At 39.7% G+C, this 23,733-nt stretch overlaps 1 long non-coding RNA gene across 2 annotated transcripts in view; it reads right to left on the reverse strand.

Annotated features, from left to right (window-relative positions):
• LOC126869953 (uncharacterized) overlaps positions 1–23,733 on the reverse strand; it is a 40,520-nt gene that overhangs the window by 16,250 nt on the left and 537 nt on the right. The window contains exon 2 of one of the 2 annotated variants that reach the window (XR_007691060.1): positions 11,535–18,509. The exons of the other annotated variant lie outside the window; for it this stretch is intronic. This is a non-coding gene — a long non-coding RNA (uncharacterized LOC126869953). Of the gene's footprint in view, positions 1–11,534; positions 18,510–23,733 lie in introns of those variants that run through there. 2 annotated transcript variants of the gene reach the window in all.

The following is a 23,733-nucleotide window of genomic DNA, read 5'->3' on the forward strand; positions in this document are numbered from 1 at the left end:
GCCGCAGCTAAAACGTATTATGCCAAACGATTTTCTTATCTCCATGTTTTCCCTTTTCCGCGGGAATTTCGTCTCGTTGTAGAAAATTTTTACGCTTCCTCGTCAAATTGTATGATATTTACTTTTTCATTGAATCGTATATTAGAAGTAGAAGAAAGGAAGTTCACGAAGAATTTCTTGTATTGTATTCTACAGTGTTCGTTAATACACACACGTACACACACAGGAAAGCTTTATCAGTAGACTGCAGATATTTATGCAAATTCGTAGCTTTTTGAAGATAATTTAAAAGAATGAAAGTTAGATCGAAAATTGCTTTTTTAATGAGCACTATATTTGGATGAATTTTATACCTTTGCATATTACATGCATACTCTGTGTATTCTTTCGTCTTCTATAAAAATGAAACTTTTACGATACTTGATAGAAGAACGCTTTTAAATATTACTGAATCCAAATTCTTAAACTCATCGCTTACACCGCGATGACTTTTAGCTTATTTTTGTTCTCTCGCATGTCTGCTTTCACATAATTAATTTTCACGAAACACGTTCGCAAAGATGGCGATTCAGGGGCAGGAAGTCGCACGAACTCCCTTCGATCGTCTGGTAATTTCTCCCCAAGCTTTCTCGAATCTTTATGAAAGAAACGAATTCCTTTGTCCCGGTTTCCACTCGCCTCTTTCACGATGTTGGTGATTAATCGCTGCAGGTTGGCAGGTCCGCGTGTCACACTCACTTAATTCGCGCTAAGTCGCGTTCCCGTACTTCTTACAAAGCCTCGTCGTAGCCGGAGCATTACTTAGCTCCTTAATTGGAACACGACGTAAAAAGTCCGGTTCGTTTCTTGCCCCCGTTTGAAAAGAACATGCGCCGCGTCAAGTTTTCCAACCGGACCACTGCCTTCGTGGTGGCTGCCGGACGGTTGTTTATTAAAAAACATTCACAGTTGTTCGTCGCTTAGAACACCGGCGACGTTTAACGAAACTTGTACACTTACATTTAACGAGAGAGTTACGAAAACACTTTTATCGTGACGATGTTTCGCCACTTTTCTCCTAGGGGCACTTGCATTCTCGAAATAATTGCAGAATTTAATAATTCTCATTGTCAGTTTAAAAACTGTTCACGAAGTTGCGAACGTAAAGACCTTTTAAATTTACGAGGATAAAGTGATCTCGCTTTGACAGATTTGTCGAAAAACGTGAAGTTTGTCGCACCACTTCTTTTTTGTAGTAGATATATCCAACAACAAATGGATTCTTGACTGGTCTGGAGGGTCAACGGGTCGACAAATCTCGCGTTTGAAATGTAGCGAGCACAAAGCAGAAACAGCAACGGCCAGCCAGCGGGAAGCGTTTACAGACAAATATTTGCACTTGTAACGGGATATCGAAATCGCAAGTCGAGCGTACGTGCCGTGACTCATGAATCTCTTCGTTCACGTGGCGGGCAAAGGAAATTACGGAAACTGTTAAATTCTTTCTTCGTGCTGTTCTCGTTCGACCGACTACACGAATTGATTCTCTTGTTCTGTGAGCGAATGTATCATACGTTTGATTCGTTTCCGAAATGTTTCCAGACTAAAACTGTTGAGTAAATATGTATGTAAACTGAAATTGAAAGCAAACAAGTAAAATAGATCGAATAAAAAGGAATAAATTGCAATTATTATAAAATATATTTTTACGGAGCGGTCTGGCCGCACAGTCATGTAGAAACGTCGTGGTGTAGAATATGCCTGGTTATTCGATGTCGATGTTATCAAGACGAAATTAAACGATTGTTTCAATTCCCCGCATTCGGAAAGCCAGCTGCGCTGGTACGATTCTTTCAGTTCGCTTACAAACGTATTCAGATTATAAAATTAAAAAATATCTTCCTTTTTTACAAGAACATTCTTATGTGATCGATTCTTCGTGTAAATTCTTTGCATATCGAATTTCGAAAGAAATGAAACATCAGTTATGAGAATGACAACAAGAACCCGAAAGAAATTCATGGAACATGTACCTTGAATTAAAATTAATATATAATTAATGTCATCCTAAATCTTCAATTTAATCATCGAGTTAATGAACGAAGAATTAAACTCCATTTGAATGAAAAAGATTAAAGATATTTCATATGTCTTTTCGTGCAATTTGCTGTTTTTTACGATTACATATTCCACCGGAGAATCGATTCAAAATTCAAACAATGCAGCAATGGTATAAGTAGTCACGTCGACGAATAACCGATGATTCTTTTGTTGTTTTCTACTGCCAACAGTCGCGATTCGAGGAGCACATAGACATAATGATAGATAGTTGGTTACGCAAACGGAAATACGGTCAGTTAAAATTATCGTCGAATCGAATGATGAATGAGCGCGATGTTTTTTTATAGGTTCGTATTGTAGAATATATACCTAAAAGGGGATTGAGTAGAAGATAGACCTAAATATGCATGAAATCGCTTGAAGCGACCTCTTTTCATCGCGAAACCTCTATCTGCTTGCTGATAAGCGGGATCGAACATGATCCGAGGAACGTATCTTATGAAACCCTCGTCTTTCTGATTGTCGAGTGAAGACGTTTAATCGCGCAAACAAGAATGGACGTAAATTAAATGAAAGTTTCAGATATCAACGGACTTAGAATACCATTAAGAAGTGTAATTAAGTTGAACAAAAAACAAATTCCAGGGGGCAAAGTGTACGCTCGTCTTGTAAAACGAATCTTTTGTTTTTCATATCTGGCTAGTTTCAAATTTAACTCTTTAGTTAAAAGTCCTGAAACGTTTACGCCATCGAATCGAGTTACATTTCTTCTCTCATCGAACGTTTAACCTCGTTTACGGGTTATTTATCGACGATCCAACTAACAAAACTATATGCACTTTAATTAATGAAGCAGTTGTCGAAAGGTTCTCGTTGTGTCGCGGACCATCTGAATTCTAAGTTTCTTCGCTGTAATTTACTCCAAAATTTTCACTGCCCTTATCACGTTCCACTTGGTCACCTAGAGTTATCCATGTTCACCGTGTTTCCACGTTTCCTCACACACCAAGCACTTGAAATTACCTTCGGAACACAAACACTGCAAGACAAACACCGTATTTTCCTCGATTTTAGAAAGCATATCGTGTGTGGACACCTGAATTCCACGTCCGTGCACCTCTCATCTGCTAATTGCGCCGGCATTCCCAATTTCTCTGAAAATATCGCCTCGCCGTAATTGGATCCCCAAAATCTACCTACGTTGTCGAGGTCTTTCGAGTCTTGACCGGATATCTCAATTTATTTAAAGTGGAGACATCGTAAATTCGTTTGAGTGGCTGATTGTTTACGTTGTCGTTAATCACTGTAGATTCGACAAATGAAAAATTAATCATGAAACATTCTAGAAATGTAAAGTTATACAGTTAGAACATGAAATAATACATACGAACAGTAATTACCGTGAATCGAAAATTAGTCACCGACGACTCTACAAATTAAAAATTAATCGTCAAACAGTCTACGGGTGAAAAGTTTTACAATTAGAACACAGGATAGTACATCTATCATCGCAGACGGAGCATCTATTGTTCAAGAACAGAAAGCTTTTCTGCTTTTCACATCGTGCTTTTGTAGATTTCCTTATCTGATTTACCTAACTTTCTCGTGAATCAAACTAGCTACATCTCTTATCCTATTACCTTTAAGTATCGATAATTCGAAAACTACTTATCTACTATGCTATTTGTTCGTAATAATCTAACAGTCTATTATATTCACGTATGCAACAATATTTTACGTAGTTCTACAGTTATCACTGTTCCACGCACACCACATTTTCCCAAGTTCTACAGCCCGTATCGTAACTCACCACAAACTCTACGCGCGCGTGGTTGCTAGTCAATACCACCTTATTCTAATTAGTCTGCTCGGGTCATTCATATTCTGCACACAGTTCTACCTAACCCTCTACGACAGACACCTAGCCTCCATTTCAAGACAAACGTCACGTCTACCGCAGTTTTGTTGAAAGCGAAATTGCCTGCTCCCCAGTACGACGATTCATCAACGAGAACAGAAGATGACGTGAATATCGCGGTTGCTATTTATTTATTACAAGAAGAACATTTTCCCCTCTTCTCCTCGTGCTGCACCTATATATTTAATTCGTTTCAATGGTTAAAGAAGTGAAACAAGCTAGTAAGAGGGGGTTGTCCGATCGATGTGAAATCGTGAATCAGGGAAACGAAGGAACAACGATAACTTTGTACCCAGACAAAAGTGCAATTACACGGTTAACGCCGGTACGAGACGAGCGCATTTGATCGTGCGCGTTGCGCAATCCTTGCAACTCCCGCTGTCGTCTCTTTTGTTTTTTTTCCGCTCGCGTGATTGCAACGTGATTAGTTTCGCACCTGGTCTTCCCTTGAATTCTTTCGTACGAAGATTCTATTTGATTTCAGTCCGTGTCAAATATTTCCAGCTTTTCGAAGAATATTCTGTATCTGACAGACAGTGATAAATTATACGATATTGTTGCAACCAAAGACTAAGTGTAACTTAGTGCTTAGAGTTGAGAAAATAGTTGCAGTTTCTCTTAAAATCTTTGGGAATCCTCGTTTTGAAATATTGCAATTTATATTATTTCATCGGTGACGTGACAAGGTACAATTTCTTATTTAATTTTACCGATCTAAAATGGAAAAGCGAACAATGCTAACGTGTATGAATGAAAAGGTTCGGAAACAATTATAATCTTTTTCTTTTCGAAACATAATATTCGGTATTAAAACGTATTATTGCGAAAGAGTGCTTGAATGAGTGAACGATCGTATTGAATAATTTTTCCTCAATAAGAATGGTTAATTCTCCCGATGCTGCTTTTACCAGAAAATAATTAAGAACGTCTGATTCTTCGAAGCATCTTCACAGACCTCTTTCCATCGCGAAAGATAAAGGACAAGAGAAGCTTCAATAAGCTTACCCCAGAGACGATACTAAACAAGTTTTAGGGATCTCCGATACAATCAAGCGTCTGGACTGGCATTAAGCACCGAGAATCACTGGCTTGTTTTATCATCGATCGGAAGTCGTTTCATGACACGGAAGAGATTCTTATACGAGCAACGAAAACACGACGCAAAAAAGGAGAAACGAGGCGTCAGCTGTTGAATGGCTGCTGACGAGTGGCCGTAACAAGGTTTAACTTCTCTAAAAGCTGCTATTTTACAGCTGTGTCCAGCAAGTTTTGTAAGAGCGACAGCAACGATGAAAAGCAACATGTTAGATTACGTATCTCGCAAAGAAAGAATATTTTTATTCCCATAATATCATGGTCCTGTAGAGAGGCAGCATCGATAACGGAATGGAGAAAGTGTCGAACGTGAATATGATTAAGGGTGTCATCGCGAACCAAATTGATGGTTTTATCAATCCTGCGACTATCACGACGTGACCTCGGTTTGCGGTATGTTATTCGGGTAAACTTACGCGATAACGTGTCAGCTTCAGGAAACTTCGAAACAGTTGCTACTGCGTTGACGTCGGGTGGCTTTGCTAACGCCTGTTTCATTCATTAATTAGATGGTGACTTACAAGTTGCGACGAGGTAATTACATGATCGAATTTTCAAAGAGCAATTCGAAAGGTGAATCGAGAGATCGTTTGAAAGCAAAGTTTCACCTTTTTCTCTTTTCCTCTCAGATTTAATTCGATATATCTCTGTACTTGTCTGAAACTTTTCGACGTACGTATTCGTTAATTCGGAAGTCTAATCTCCGAAAGATTAAACCGTACAGGGGAATATTGAGCAACGGTCACGTGTTCGTAGTTAATTGGTTCGAACGTTTTAACATTTCCTCCTTGCTCGACTTTGCAGAACAGATTTGATTAATTCTGACCCCGTAGCTGGAATTTGTAACCCTGCCAACAATATCTGTCACACTGTTCCATTTAAACGTGTTCCGCCCGGCAATTCAATTGATGTAATTTCCCAGTTTTTGCTCCCCCTTTGCGTTCGATCAGGCTTCTTTTCGCGTCCAATATCCGCGGTTGGTCCCCACTATAGCCGGAGCCAGAGATATTGCTCGCTCAAGGACATCGAATCACTTTTATAAGATCTTACAAACGGAAGAAACTGCGGTCGAAATGCACCAGATTAGAAGATGAAGAAGGAAGTATTGAAAAATAATTTGGATGATTTCTTATCGCATCTTTAGTTAGTTAGTTTAGATAGAATAAATATTTCAGAATGTAAAAATTCCGAGGGTCGTAATTACGTTTATCGAATTTGTCTTGTAAGTTAATTTCTCTATTATCACTCTCTGCTACTTGGAATATAAAAACTTGAGGATATTTGTCTGAGCTAGAAAACGTAACTACTTCCACCGAAAATGAATCAGGTTTCTAAAGGCGAGAGAACAAAAGTACAAAGGGCTTAATTTCACGGAAAACAAGGTCCGCAATAACCAATCGATCGTCTCCAAGAAAATGTAACGGGGTTCGGCGGAATTTCGAGGAGCACCGCGGCGAATTCGAAGCGGTGCCGTTCGATTCGTCGACGATAACGACTCAGCCGCGACTTATTTCACGCTTCTCCGCAAATTATAGCGTGGCACACCGGGCTTCTCAAGCCGAGGTTGATTAGATCTGGTAGCGGGGCCGGCTATTTCACGAGGAACTCGCTAATTTTGAAGTTAATGCCGCGTGCAACGGCGCTTTTCGATTCGGCCGAATGGAGTTCGTGAGTTCCATGCTCACGTGATATCCTTCGTTCAACGTTCCTTTTCGAAGGCGGAAAGAGTACTGTCGTGGCTCTGAAACCACGGTCGGTCTTATCTCCTTCCCAAGCTGAAACGTTTTAAACGTCGCGCGCGCACGTTATTCAGGCTAATGGTGAATCAACTGGTTTATTTTTATCGTATAAAAAAACTGGTAATCGTTCGAGCAAAGGTTCTCGAACAAAGGTTTGCTATTTCGATTTTTCGTTGTGGATATTCGTTTGTAAAGAAACATGGATGAAACGGCGAAGCTTACAGTGAAATTTATAAATTTTCTATTTAATTTGGTAAATCCGCGATATAGATAGAACCACAGACACAAGGGGTTTACCACAGTTTGAACAAAGTATTTAGAAATGGAAGAAACGAAATCGAAGAGATTTCTTTCCTTGACCGATTTTTGATCCTTTGATGGAGTTAGCAGGTGGGTTTCGGTAGATGGCTCGTGAACGCGCCATTACCATGTAATCGTTATGTGAAGCGACGGAGAAAAGTCGAGATTGCATTCTTCAACGGAACGCATCATTTGACTTCGATCTCTTTTATAAGATCTTACTATTCCAAGCATTTTCCATTTCTCTTTTTCAGCAAAAAAGAATATCGAAGTATAATAAAGAATCACACAGGTAATATCGGTTAATGCTAATGTCTATATAAGAATATTGCACGACTGGTAATGTAAAACGAAGTGGTCGAGTTTAATATTCGTTCAGGTGTTCCGTGGGATCTGAAATGCAGATGAACCGACTGCCTTAAAGACGCGAGCCATCCAAACAAACCCGGCCGGAATTAGCACATTAAACGAAAGCCTCGAAACTTTCGGCCAGGGGATTTCAAATAGACGAAGGTCCGTTCAATTTAGAACCGTGGAGAAGAGATCGAAACTCGTCGATCGCCCGTCTCGAGACTCTAGAATCTTCTATTTCGGATGATAATTAAACGGCCATTGTTCTTCACCGACTAATAAGCCTATAAAAAGGAAAAATCGAGAATATGTTTGAATGGTTCGTAGACAGGTGTGAGTTACATCATCTCCGGAAAGTTTCGCATCTGGAGTTCAATACATATTTCTTCCGTTCAAGGCAAAGTTATGCAATGCATATTATTCTTCTTACGTTGCATAGGTATAATCGTTGTTTGAGATAGCAAGAAAGAAGTATCGAATGGAAATGCGACGAAGGAAAAGTCGTGGAAAAATTGGCCGTGAAATACGCATCTAGACACCTTCGCCTCTAAATCTCCTTTATTCCTAACCAAACGCCATAAATTTATCTTTTATCAGCGAGAGTAGGCCATCTAACGTACTATATAAACAGAAATGGCTTTGTTTGAAACTTCTTCTATTCCGTAGACCATACTTGAGAAGGAAGAAACGGAGAAGCTCTCGTTAACGATACAGGTTCGTCATCGCAAGCCAGGTTGCAAAGCGAACATAAATCAGAGAGAATCGTCGTTAGCCACGGGAACGCGTATATCATCGTCCAGTTTCGCCTCGGTTCTTTATATTCTTTTGCGGTTGCCGACTCTTGGCGCTAACGTGAGAGCACTCGCCGTGTACAAACCGCGGCCCATTTTTATCAATCCGGACAATTTACTCCCGAAATAACTATAACGCAGAAAAATGCCCTTTGCGGAAGATCTTGCAGATCGCTGAGAAAATCACGGTAACGCGCGTCGAACATCCATCGACCTCCTTTGTTTATCTTCTCGTATCTTCTCGCGTAAAATAACGAGCAATAGCTCTTCTGGCGCAAATTTTACGAAAATTGCGCATAATCATGCTCGTAACAATTTTTTACCTTCTTGTTTTTCTTCTTCCTCTCAATCATTGTCAGTTAGTCGATGTTCTTTATTACTATGATATTACCGATCGTAGGTAAAAAAATACAAGGTTCTTTCGACATCTTTTTTCTTCTGATGTTCTTTTATTACAATTAGATAACAGATTTTTATACATTTATGGAAATTTGAGACTGCAAAATTGCACGTTATATTAAAAATCATGCATTATAACTAAAGTAACGAAACTAAAGAAATATTGAATAAGAAATTTCTGCCTCCAATTTTTTTATTTGCATTTGCAAAGATACAAATTTGTGTAAATATCTGAATCTCGTCATAACCATAACTATTCTTTTTACGCTCGAAATTCTATCTCGTCTTCCGCTTTCTCTATGATCGAATGTGCAATTAACATAACTCAGCGGCTTGACTGGTAGAGAGATTTAATGGCTCCTGATACGATGGGCGCCGATGATTAGATCACCGGTAACTTCCACGGAATCCCTACGTACGAGCGTGTATATGTCTACGCGTTTCCAACTTACCTCCAACTACTCGTTAGCTCTGCAACCGATTACTAATGGTGCATCTACTTTGAGAACTCGATCCAGTGAACGACTCGCTGCAGCTGCATCAGCGAATTTCTAACGGAAATCCTGACAATACGCGACAACGATTTGTGTCGTAGCGTAGCAATAGAATCATAAAACTGTCAGGTCTTTAGAAATAACTGCCATTGAATAATCGACGGTCGTTTATAATCAGGAAAAACCGAACGATGCGTAGTTTTTAGAATTAACATACCTTTCCTATCTTTCCGTAAACTGAGTTTTATTATTTTATTGACTACGAACTATCTTTACGCGTGGTCACCTCAAGATCTGTCGCTAAATGATGCGAGCGGTACTTGGGAGCTGAACTTCCTCCTTTCACGCATTTCATATTCATTAATTGCTTACTTCATCTCGAGAAAATGCCAAAGTATATAATAGAATTTCGTCGAGTAAACACGCAGTCTTAACAGAGGCTTTGTTTTTTCTGAACCGTCATTGTTTTTCAAAGAGGCTCGACTGCAATAAGTTACTGCAACAATTTGTTTTGTGCATCTATTAATCGTTCATTATTTTCCGGTTGAAACGTTCACGTAACACTTGTCGTTGTTCACTGATAGATCACTGTTTACAGTATTCGTCAAATGATGAATCGTACGAATCCACAAATTGTTTTTTTTTTTTTTTCAAGGATTGAAAATGTGCGTATTGTCTACTCGTACAGAGATAAGCAGTGACGAGATGTTAGAAAAAAAAAATAAAAAGAGGAAAAAGAATTGGATGAACTGCGCGAGATATTAGGAAGAGACAAGTTTTCGTGTCTCTTTAATAGTAGGGAAGTTCTTCTAATGAAATTAGTACCTTTCAACCATCGAAAGGATAAGGACTACGAGTGTACTACCGTTACATGAGAACGGTGGTTTAAAGAAAATCGCATTCGAAGAAGTTTGACGACAGCACCACTTCGCTTTGAAGCGGCAAACAGTAAGGGGATTTCAAACGAACCGGCGAAACGACGTGACGCGCCGCTGCTTTCAAATAAATCTACTTTTGGCCACGAACGGAAAAAGAGTAACAAGGAGAAAAAGAAACTTTGCATCCGTGGATTCTCGTTTGATTAACATCGAGCTGTTTCTCTCTCTCTCTCTCTGTCGAAAACAACGACGCTCGAAAAAAGAATGCATACGATCCAAAGAGTTACGAAACCGATTACAACTACGAAAAAGACTATTATTCCCAGGTAAACAGGCTGTTTCTTTATGAGCGAGTTTGTACTCTTGACACTGTTTGCAGATGCGGAATTTGAACGAAAAGATAGATATTGAGAGAGAGAGAGAGAGAGAGAGAAAGAGAGAGAGAGAAAGAGAGAAAGTTCAGTCGTACTGGCAGCGTTTTATTTGACTTCGTTTACCAGTCCATGTCTGTTTGCCAGCACACGTGAAATTTATTGCTGCCTGTGAGAACTAATTGTTGACGGTATCATGAATCAACGCGTGTTTGCTGGCGGATAAATCGGTTAAACACCGTGATTACCAGTCTAGCATAATACGTCAAACTTGCATAATATTAAACCGCTAATGCGCTTGGTTTGTGCGCTACGGGAACTTTCCACCGACGGCCATTTCTCCTTCCATCACGACTTTCCTCAAACTGAAGCGTCAGGGAAACCGACATAATTCCCTTAAACCATCACGTGAACATAATTCTTCTTAATTACGCCAAAATTTGCTAATAATGTGTGTACATTCTTATCGTGTTTATATTCTTTTTTTTCTTTTTTTAGAATCTTTAAGAACGATCTTGATAGTAGAATGAAAAGTACTTTTAAAAACTTAGATCATCCACGTTGCCCGAATCATTTCCCTTTATCTGCCCTTCACAGATGTTTTGCATTACTAAAACTTGCTAAAAGTAATTCACGGTATTTCCAATTTTTTCCAAATTGTTTCAGGATTTTCTGTAAAAACCAACCGCTTCATTTCACGTGATATTGAGTAAGAAAGCAATATAATCAGTTATCAGTTAACCTTAAATTGCAAATTGAAATTAACGTCATACGTTGTAAATGTCGCTGTCTTACTAAAACGTGGAGCTTCACGTGACTTGCGATAAAAAATGATGATAAATAAAGTTCAACTGGCACGTGGGGAGAAAAATTCTGATAAACAAGAACGTGCAACCGAAAATTTACCTCGTGAGAGTCGCAAAGAAACGCCTGTTTCGTGGCAAATATTTGCACACCTAGCAATTGGAGAATTATTTTCAAACTCAAACGTGTCATCGTCTATGATCTCTGGAAGACTTCGTGTACGTATCGTACGCATCGATTCGCTATCGGTTTCATGATTCTAATTATTCGAAACTTGGATCAAACAAACTACCGCAAAGTTCGTGACAGTTGTGCAAATCTCTCGGATCGCTTGTGAACAAATAATGATTTAACTAAACGTAAATGTCGAGTCTATCATATGAATATAGATACAAGATACGAGAAACATTAAGGCAATTTTCTGAGAAAGATATAAAACGTGATTAATCATCGCGATTCACGATTACGATCGCACTATCCGAGTAAAAACAGCGAATTCGTTCGCGATGTGTTGACTCATCAAATGTGAAAACGTGTCGAGTTCTGGCGACGATCGTTGGCCGATTGATGATCGCATTGGATGCAACTGTCGTCACGCGTCAGGTGTCAGAGCATCGATTCTGTCACCATAAACGATTGAAAAATTTTCGCCGATGTAACCGTTGAAACTATTGGATGGAATTCTCCCGATATATATTTTGCGCTTAGAGCTAGCAAAAAATTTTGATAAAAAACTGAATCCATATTGACATACAACAATTCAAACGGAAACTTTTTTAAAATGTGGCTTTAGATTTCATTCCGCGATACAGACTTGCTGTATGTAGATATGTATATGTGGTAATTTAGCTTATGTTTAAATTAAATTTAACCGTGACTCGTTAGTTAGATCGAAATTGACAAACGAAGTGTGGTTAACTTTCTGTAATAGAAGTACTCCACGTTGTTCGTGAATTTTCGTTGTAATTTATAATTGGCGGGTCGAGCTAATAATAAATCGCAGAGATCGATAAAACGATCCAACTCAAATAAAACGCAGCAAAACGTAACTTCCACATACTTGTATTCAGTTGAACAAATAATCCGCAGCGGTCTCGACGCTGATAAATTAATTGTCCTTGCAGTGGGATAGATTAATCATCAAAATGAACGAAAAAGCAGCCGCGCATAATTTATAAAGTTGCACGACAAGAACGACTGCCGAAACCAACGCGAAAATCTTTCACGGAACACAGGGGATTATACGGTCTTTAATCAGACCGAGTAAAGTTAATCAGAGTGCAAGTGCAGCAAAGAGAATACTCTAACGAATCTGGGGAGATCTAAAGTCTCATGGAACGAGTTCGATCGACTTCGGCGAAAATTTAAATCACGTCGCGACTCCAGAATCGACCAGGAGTCGAACTTTTCTGGCCCTTGGCGCTCGCCATCGGTCCCCGATGCATCTGGAGGATAGCCAAGTGTAACGATGGCGCAGCAATGCGCAATGACGTACCGTAGTGCACCGTGAGGATCAACTCATCCAGAAGTGGGCTGGCAATCGTGCTCAAATGCAGACACCATCGGGCCGTGTCGATTTTGACAATATAATGAAATTATCGATGAGGATGTCTTTTGAGCTACAGTGGCTCGCGAGCAGAGCTTCAATCTGCAAATTCACCTCGCATCGACCTTCAATGACGCTTTGATTGCGTAAGATTCTCTTACTCGTTCCTTGAGTATTTAGGCAATACGCGACGATGTATGCGAACACGAGGGACAATTTTCAAGATATAATAGAATCTCTTGTTATATTATATTTTCTTGCCTGTAAATTACGCGCGATTCATTGCCCCCCCCCCAAAAAAAAAAATAACGAATCGATTAATAAGTAACAAATATCGAGATGTAGCTCGCTCTCAAGTACCGACCTGATTAAACTTTGTTATTCGCTCATATAAAGAAATAAACACTCATGAGACATTCGCGAGAAATAAACGTCGCTCGTTGTCAAGTATCATTGCCAAAAATACTTTATGAAAGAAACAACTACTATTGCATTCCAGTTGCCTAATCGACAAAAATAAACTTTGCATTCTGGCAGCTAACACCGTGCACAAACATTCATCACCTATTCATCATTGTTCTAAACAGTCGCAATGAGATCATCTTTTTTTTCATTTCTTTTTTCGTTTTATAGAAATCATTTGTTTTGCATTAACATTCGTTAACGAGGTAATGGATGTATTATTTATTACACTCGATGTAGGCGATGCAGGCGCTCGTACGAACTTTCTAATTGATACTCTCGACTATATTAAAGAAAGGTATGGATAAATTTCGCTATCGTTTAACACGAATATTCTCGTTAAATGGAAGATTGGTATTTATCGCGGTATAAATTGCTTATCCCTCTTCGCTCTCGATTAACGTTGAAGAGAGAACTCGAATTCTATGATTGATAATAGTGGAAGTGACGCAAGATCTGGATCTGCCGCAGATGATGCGAGCACTGAGTCGAATAATGTCCTTATCGTCGTTAATGAAGTTGCTAATTAAGATAGATCTCTGTTTGCCGGGGGCCGGGCGATCGACTTCTGATAGACGAATTATGTGGCATATTTCACGAATGTTTTTCTCTCTAGATCAAGTATTTTTACCAATGTCACAGTTACAGACATCGATGCATATTTTCGTAACGCAAAACGTTTCTCGAAACGTTTAATGAAACAGTATTTGCGTACAGCGACGTATTTAATGAACGCACAACAGACTCGTTTAAACAAATATGTATTTTTAGCGCAGAGTGTACTTTGCATCCTCTTCTTTTCGTTCTCTCGTTCCTTGAAATCAGTTGAAGAATAGGCCAGATGTAATTTCGCGAGAGATGTTTCTCTTCTTATCGGCATTACGCCCATACTTAAAGTCTTATTAGTCACACGGTAATAAGTTAATAACATTCGTTTGTTTTTCCCGGGTGTTTTAAGAGACTCGTAACATTCTCGTGAGTCACGAGGAGATCTTTTTTACGAAAGATAGTAAAATAATTGCGTGATTCTCGATAGATCTTTCGTGTTTAATGATGGCAACATCATCGCTCGTGTGTACATAAAATGATTTAAGGCCAATTTATCACATTAATGGTAATACGCGAACGCGTGTTTAAATATCAAACATTGAACGATATTACGACACAGTGGAATGAAGCTTTCTCGCACTCTCTCCCTAATCCATTCTTATCGATGTAATTTGCCTTTCTTTCTTTCGTTCACGACTTACTCCGAGAATGTGTCATAAATATCTCGAGTCCGAATTATCGAAATTGTCTCGAACTGTGAATGTTTATACAGGGTGGTTGGTAACTGGTGGTACAAGCGGAAAGGAGGTGATTCTACGCGAAAAAAGGAGTCGAAAATATAGAATAAAAATTTTAGAATCACCCCCTTTCCGCTTGTACCACCAGTTACCAACCACCCTGTATATACCGTTGTTCTCACGCAAGTACGATTCTTATTGCTCCACGACGATTCTGTTAGCTTTAAGATTCGATTTACATCATCCTGTGAGATACGGGATATAGGTATGCAATCCCAGTTCTTCGCGCCAGTAATATACACTTTAAGCGAGGTCTGTACGATCCACGTTCATATATCATCGCCTCTTATCGCGTATTATAAACGTAACACCGAAACGTTGGACTGCATCATGTAGTGCTTGTGTAAAAATAAAGATACATCAGTGTGACGTCAAGGGCGAGGTTTCGAATAAAGAAAAAAAGAAAAGGAAGAAGAGACCGGAGCTTCAACAGGGAAACCTCGTCTCGCTTAGATGGCACTTTAGAGAGTGCTGTCCGCAAATTTTATTTTTCCCCCGCGTTTTCTATGTTACCACTATATTTTGTACGAGAAGTTTCAAAGTACAGGCTACAGGTCCCGCCAGGATACATCACTCTATTGTTCTAGTCTTCCAACTTACTCTAATTCTTATCCCAGCTTTTGGCTCATGTTCTATTTCTCTCTCTTTTTATTTTCTATCTACTTTATTGCTAGTGAAGCTGCAAGCTACGATACTTCGGAAGAAATATCTCTGAAGATGAATTTTCTTTGTAACAAGGTACTAATACGTTCTTACTTAAGGATGAGTCTAATCCTTTCCAAGAAAAATTATCATTAAATACTACGCTGTTCGAAACACTTAATGTATCTCTGTTAAATACGTATGCCTCTACTGCGTCAATCAAGTAAACAAGTCTGAGAGATGAGATCTTACGAGCTCGATCGGTATTATTCGTATGACGCTTTAATGAAAATTTATTTTCAGAGAATCGTTACAGAAAAAGCGTATTTCCTGATAGATATTTTCATGGACCCTACGTCAATCGATTTTCGGCATGATTTTTTAAAAGCAATAGTTTTAATATAATCCCCATCCCAGTTTTCCTATGCAAATCTCATTGCAAAGTCCATATGCAAATTTCCAATGCAAAGTTCAAAGCAAACGCATTCAAAAGTTAAAATTCAAGCAAATCCTATTCGAAAAATATGACGCTCGCTACCTGTCTCATATGCCAAAAAGTTATTCCAAAGCATGCCAAGATATTACTAACGATAAGCTGTACTCGCCAATGTAAGGCCCGTTATTAAGTAAGAGTATCAAATTTTTATATGTACGTCCGATCTATGTAAACCTTTTGCAAGAAAAGTTAATCTTCTCGGATTACGTTCTAGAATATACATATTTTTGTTATTCTTATACGATGGCTCAAGAAGGTACTTCGATGTGCCTGTATATATTACAGACTATCTATATCTTCATCCATGCGTAGTAAAAATAACCTAACCACGATAATAATATTACCAATCAAATATTCTGCAAAATCAATAAGAGAAGCACTGTATATATTAAATATTTCGAGCAAACATCGTTACCTTAAAGCAAACAGGCAAGCGACCGTTCAACCGGATGGCCGAAATCTACGAAACGAATAAGAACGCCGATCCTATTTGCGTTAGGAATTCGTCGAGAGTCGAGAAGCTGTCGAATCGCGGCGACAAGCGCAGTTTCCCGATCTGTGCGACGTCGCCGCGATTTGGCTCCGATCCAACCGCGTCTCGTGACGCACAGAAACAGACCGAACGCGACGATGCACGCGTCCTCGTAAGAAAAATCCCTGTCCTGTTTCCGACATCGCCTTCGAATCGAGCAGACGCCACGCTATCCCGTTCTCGAGTGTTTTTCGTTCGTCGAACGCGAGTTATCGCGAGCTATCGCGAGCTTGGAAACTTTCCTAGAACGATCCCTGGACAAACTGCTAGCCGAAATCCGACAGGAAATTCGGCTGACAAGTTGAGAACGTTTAAGAGCGCCGATTTGAGAATTACAGGAAAATGCTTTAAGTTACGCCGTCGAAGATTTATCGTCCCCTAAGAACTAGAGAAAATTGTTTCCTATTCTTTCCTTTCTTTTTCATTCAGAGCTAAGCGAGGACGCAATTAAGGGACAATTTTGACTGTCGTTCTGGATCCCTAGTTTCAGTTATTTCAATTATACGTTATTATCGTTTCGAACGTTGTACAGAGTTTAAAGGCTTTCGTAGAATTTTAGAAACTCGTAGAAAGCTTCGATTTCGGTACGCGTTTGCATCCGTTTTTGTTTCATCTAAAAGCGAAATACTCGTGTAATTCATCGAGCTCGAAAATTTCAGCTCGCTTAGTTTTCCTATAAACACATCAAGATGAAAACTCATCGATATAACTCTTAAAATAGTTCTCCTGTTGCGAAGCTTTTGTCTTTACTTTTTCTTTTTTTTTTTTTTTTTTTTTCTTTCAAAGCAGTTTGATTATGCTCTCGCTGGTTCAACTGGCGAGATCACGACCACCGTCGTGTATTAAAAGAGTAACGAAAAAAGCAAGGAAAAATAATAAAAGACCGAAGCTCATGCAATATGCATACAATCCGTGCTGGCAAAGGCCGGAGCAGCTGATATGGTTTATCGTTAATCTCCGGCTACCAATTACAATACCGTTATCGCTGATGCTCGTCATGCGAGAATTTTTCTATGGAGTCACCGAAACCATCGTCGAACTCGAAATCTCTTCCGAATAATCGTTAATTAAACAGTCCTTTTCACGTACGACGATTCATAAGTAGTCACCGTACTAATCGAGAAACGATTAGCCCCTTGGGAAATCCTTAGCGAATGCGGAAATCTCTGTTTCGACGATGTTAAAAGGAACGGATAGAAGGGATATATTTGTCTGTCGGTGAAAACGCGACTGTTCCAGAGCGCATTTTAATACTCGATTTGTAAATCGGCTACCAAGCGAGAAATCAATCGGTAATGAAAGTTTCATGAGACGCGAATTTGTATCGCGACTCGTACGTCACAAGTTTCTGTTCGTTCGCGTTGCTGCTGAACAGAGCAGACGGGATAAAAGAAACAGATCGACCGTCTCGGAGGATTGCTTTTTACGCAATGTTATTTCGGGTTGTCACGGTTCATTATATTCGTCTCGTTGAATACGATTCCTCGAGAATCGAATCGCGACGAAAAGACCCAAGCTATCGTATTTACAGTGGAGATCCTTTCTTCCTTTCCTTTTTTTATTCTTCATCTCTTTCCCTCCATATATGACACTATAGAAACGCAATAATTTGAAAAGCTGCGCTCGATGAAAACTTCAATTAAATTTGCAAGCAATCGCCATTTACGATTGAACCGCAACGTTCGGTCAGCCGTAATAGCTGGGAAACGAATGTCCAAAAGCGAAACGTTATAGAATCGTATCAAATGCCTCGGTCGTATAATTGATTCATGGATGCTTCCAGTAAACTCTTTTATCATTCAATTTATTCTTCTTTCGTTAGTCGTTCTCGCATCTTGCAATAGAAAGCTTGTTCAGTTTTATCAAATTTTCATAATAACTCTTGCGAAACTTTGCATGCTATTGAAATCGATCGAGATTCTTCATCGTTTCTCTAACATTTCTCGAGTCTTCTGGTACAATAATCGTAATGGTTATTAACGTTATGATGACTAGCGAGAAATATTCAAAGTCGTTAAATTTTCTTATAAATAACAAAAATCATATCTTATCCATTGTTGGCGTGAAACTAAACGATCGTCATAACGTTAACGATCGACGGATAATGCAGAGCGTTTCCTTTCTTGTCAAATTCGCGCTTCAACTTTGTCTCTTCGAAAAAGTCCCAGCTTTCATCAACCATGGCGTTACCGCTTCGCTGCACAATTACTTTGTAGATCGTTCATAAATCCACGAAGTGCATCGATATCAGCAAAGTAGAAGGTCCTTCTTGTTACAGGTCGGCGAAGTGCACACGAAGTGGAGGCTGAAAAAGAAAAAGACACCGTGTAGCTGTATCGCGTCGAGTTTATCGGTAGGCAGCGAGGTGCAGCTTTCCCTATCGCGCCGGAACCGTCGATCATCGTTCGGCGAAAGCAATTTTCCCGTGAAAAATTCCAGAAAAACGTCGTAATGCCGTTAAACGATTTTCGGTCGATCAGCTATTTAAAGGAATAGGAAATACTTCGATCGATGGCTGGTTCATCGAGCAGGAGGTAAAAAAAAAAACTTGTGTCGGTCGATCGAGTTCGAACCTAAAATTTCTTTAGAAATAGATTTTGAACAAAAGATTTCGATATTTCGAAGCGATTGGATTTTCAACGCGTTTTTTCGTTGCTCAAGAAATTTCGAGAAGAACAAAAGTTCCAAAAGCAGCGATCCGTCACGGTCGGTCCGATAAAAATTTCATTGGCCCCGGCTGATCGGAATCACGCGTCGCGAATAAATTTGCATCCGCTCCTCGGCCCCGATAGGTCGCAATGGATTTGCCGCTCTCCGAGAGCCGGCTAGCATCGAGACGTCGATTTAATTCGCGGTCTACCAATTGTTTGTCTCGTGACAACCGTTCTCGTGATCGATCAGCTTCCGTGAACTCGAAGCACGTGCTCTCCCCTCCACGTAAGTAGTTTCTTCTACCAACGAATTAATCATACTAGCCGGCGGCTGTTGATAACGAGCAATCAGTTAAATTGAGATCGTTAAATCTACGCGAAGCTGCCATTTGTGATAACCACAAGGGAATTTTTTTACTGGTTTTTTCGATGCTTATACCGAATAAAAACCACGTAACAAGTGTAATCTTTCTAACGTTGTTTGCCCATGACTCTTGACACCATCGATAAGAAACTGTGGAAAATTTCTTCGCTAACGATCCTCTCTAACGATTTAATTAAGTACCGCTCCTCGTAATTCGAACGGTGTCATTCACGATCGTCGAGCGTCCAAAAAGATTTTGAAACGAGACGCGTGCTGGGTAAACGAAATTCTTCTTGCGCGAGCTCTGGGTATACCGTTGTTGATAAATTGGGCAGTGTCTCGTAAGATCTCGGTTAATCGCGCGTTGCGAAATAACCGGCAATCACATGCTAGCGTTTGAATCCTACGTGCCTTTCTTCACGAAAAGCTTGTTAGATGTTGTCACTATCGCTGTTTACGGAATAAGAGAAATTTATCACCGTTTCCAGCCGTCATCTCGCTTCCATAAAACAGACATCCACCCTCTCCGTTCGCTGAAGTTGACGATGGAAGGATGTTATCCGCCTTTGTTCCTTGCAAATTGATTTTACAATTAGCTTCGGTTCCAAAGATCCGCAACACTGTGACGTCTTTGGGATTTTCCTAATATCTCACGTGCACGATCAAACATCGAGAACTTTTCGTCGTAATTTCCGCGATTTCACCTGTCACGGTTAATTTCTTGTCCAGCCTCGACCTACGTTTTAAGCGAGCCACACCTTGCTCCTGAATTTATAAATCTGATTTCCGTGAAAGAGGGAAATGGATTGGGATTCAGCTCCAAGGAAGCGCGGCTCGCAAGATGCTTTTCATGGCAGGGATTAAGATTCTCCAGATTTCAAACGTGCTCTCGAGATTTCCTGAATGCAGTGGATTATAAAAAAAAATCCCTCGTTCTACGGAGAGAAAAATATATGGCACGAAATGCTACTTTATCAGAGGAAGCGTAAAGTTTCCTTGGTTTTTACGTAGAATGTAAGAGGTTTTTACGTCCGGACAAAATGTTCGGGGTGGGATTCTAGACAAGGCGTCGAAGGCCATAGAACGGAATGAGACACTGACAGATAGAAATGCGTATAAAGAGGAAACGTCACGGGCTCATTGTTTCAAAGTGCACGGTACGAAAAAGCTTCCAGCGTTAGTATAGCCATTGGCTAAAAACACTACCGTCACCGAGTCTTTCGTCAACATTTGACGTTTCCTTTGCATTATGCGACCCGCATTGTTCTCGAACGCGCGTTAAGTAACGCGTGGCGATACGGGAACAACGCTCCGTACGATGGAAGATGAGAAAGTTGTGAAAAAAGCTAGGTTTCTGGAGACTATGGCATATTTCAGTTCTGTATGTAGTCGTGTAAACGCCATAATTATATATCATTTCTGCATCTTAAACGAAGAGAAGTGAACTGGTCGAATGCAAATCGGCGAACACCCTTGATGGCGTGATGATCAATTATGTTATTCAATATTCACGTGACAAGCCATTGTACGTCGACCGAAGATTCCAATTGACTCACGTGTAATTACATCTGTCACGCTGACGCAACATTTATCAAAAAAAGAATATCGCAGAAATCCCTCGATGAATTATGCAATTGACATTCGTATGAATCTCCCAAATTGTCAGTCGCGGAATTTACATTTACAAATCGATAAAATAATTCCAAGAACATATGTATATATATATATATATATATATATATATATATATATATATATATATATATATATATACATATAAAAAGATATGTATATATACCATCTCTATTCTAGAAATTACTTTTATTGCAGAAACTGTCGCTCGTGTGCTACCAAGAACGCTCAAACACACCTTCAGATACAATCAACACCTCACGAAACTAATTACGTCCTCGACCTGAATTTCTCAGCTACCTAAAGACATACTGATAAGTGTTCGTCTGGTTCCCTTCACACGTTCGTCTCCATTCGTGCACAGTAGTTTGGCGACAGAGAGCGAAGGGGAAACGAATGGGACGAGTCAGACGTCGACAGATTAGAGTTTTTCAGGGAAATTTCCGCGGTGTCGGCGCCGCAGCATGGCTGGGTGTCACGTATCTAAGTAGAAGGCAGCCGCCTGATCTTGGTATAGGGAAGGAAGGCGGTGGCTCTCTTGATACCTGCAGACGACAAGGACGAGCGAATGAAATTGACTGCGGCGCCGTGCGTTTCACGGTGGCTGCGCCACTTGGCTCGACCGTACAAGTAGCTCGTTCCTTCCCTTGTGATTTCACCGGGGCGCGTCGACGAGTAGCGACGTGGCTTCAAACTGAGCGATTAAAGCCGAAAAAATCTTTCCTTCGAAAAGAATCAAGTAGAGTAAAGAGAGAGAAAATGAGAGAGAGAGAAGCAAGAGATTTCAAGACCAAACGCGACTCAATTTAAAGTTGAGGTAGATCGGAAAAAATCGAGGTTAGGATTTAGAAAGCTGCAGGGTCACTGGCCCGAGTTAGATACGATTAGCTAGAGGATGATGCATCTAGTTCTCTGTGTTCGTTTCATGTTCTACGGCTGTTCGATGATTCGTCCATTGCTGTTGGATTAATTGTCACGAGCGAACGAGTTTCGATAGGCACGCAGAAAACAAGTGGCTCGTGTGTCACATGCCAGCAGCGGTATTTATTGCCTTATTTATGACACCGAGGCCGACGTATCAGCTGAACTGGAGCAGATGATTCCAGTTGAGTTATATCTATGCACGCCTCTATCGTTATTTACATAATTCGTAAAGTTTTGGCGAGCTTGATCGCCAGAAAACGCGTGGGGTAGACGCAATAGGAGAATCCGCAAAAATTCAACGAGATCTTTGATAACCCTAAAGCGAATTACGTCCATACGAACGAAAGTTCTCGTACGTAATTTATAGAAGGAGAATAATCGTGTCGATATAAGTAGAAAACATCCGGGATTCTAAATTTTAATTACGGATTAAAATGCATGATAACTCCGTTTCTCCTCTCTCCGCAGAAACGTAATCTGTGTAAACGTGCGTATTTTTTACCAGAGATAAATTACATAAGAAAAAATCTCCATCTTTTAATTTATCTCTCTCCAAATAATTTCTGCAATTGATTCACGTTTGTTTATCAAGTCTGCAGAGAACAAGCGACGTTACTATAACTCAATAAAGAAATTCGTACTGTCCCATTTGTTTTAAACGAAGAAACAATTCCGGTTAAAGAATTCCTGATCCGCATACGAAATATTCTCGCGAGGAACGTGGTTCGGAGCGGCCGACCGTTCGATTGCTCGGGCGAAATGGGTTAAACGCAGCACGATAAATAGCTTGCAATTGATTTCGCATTGTAACTGCGGAAACGAGAGTCGAGGCTCGAGGATATTCGCGAGTGTACGCAGGTATGTCGATGGAACAACGTCCAATGGAATATTTCCTGATTTCCGAAAATCAACGAGACAATAGCGAGTTTGTGGAGCCGTGACAAGGATCGATAACTCGAATTACGCGTCTCTAAACTGTATGGAATGTATTCGATAAAATTGCAAAGAAAAAAAAATTAACGGAGAGAATTCTCTCGCTTGCCCGCCAAGGAAATTTTTTTGTCAATAGCGATTGATTCGAGGTGACACGATTCTGATAATGAGATTGTAACTTTTTCTACAAGGATAAGAATAGCGTAAGTATAATAACGTGAAAGAATATACAAATTTGTAGTAAAATAGGAAAGTGGGTTAGGTCAAAGAAAGTGATTTTTTCAAGACACTAAATATTCTTCAAGATTACGTTGTTGACTCTTCCTTTCTATTTGGTTCTCTCGTGTTCATTTTCAGCAAGCGATATAAATATTCTAATGATAATTTCTTATCTTGAAAAGTTAAGTGATTCTACTTCTTTTTTGTGATCGATGCGTCACGATATACGTACATATAAAGTTTTCCTTGACTAAATATATCAAAGATAGTTACGTCCTCGATAATTAATAAATCTGCAAGAATACAAATATCATAAACAAAATATTTGCTTTAACGGGAGGAAAGCTCCAAATTCGATAATTTTCACTTCCTCCTTAAATTTTGATTATCAAAGACCAGTTATTCTAATAATCCCTGTACTATTGTACATACAATTTGGAATAGTACACGACAACACCACATCTGCGTTTAATTTCTAAGTAACTGCAAACAAAGTGAGATTTACTGACTTATTATGCATTAAATGCTGCTACAAGCTCTTAAACAAGCAAGTTTCTAAGCTCTCGGTCTTCTAAACGCAAAGAATCCGAATACCTGGCTCACGTGGCACAAACGACTGCTAGTTGATTTAAATCAGCGTTAAACAGTCGTTTAGACAGAATTACGGATAGGATTATTAATTTCAGAAGAATCATTATGAATCGAATCGGTAAACAAATAACGTAAGTGAACAAACGAGGAGCCTAATGCGGTGTGCAAACGCCGATAAACAATAAAGCGATAGAAGATAAGAAAAAGCTTTGGCA

The sequence above is a fragment of the Bombus huntii genome, chromosome 10 (assembly GCF_024542735.1).
Source record: "Bombus huntii isolate Logan2020A chromosome 10, iyBomHunt1.1, whole genome shotgun sequence".
In the NCBI taxonomy this organism is placed as follows: Eukaryota; Metazoa; Arthropoda; class Insecta; order Hymenoptera; family Apidae; genus Bombus; species Bombus huntii.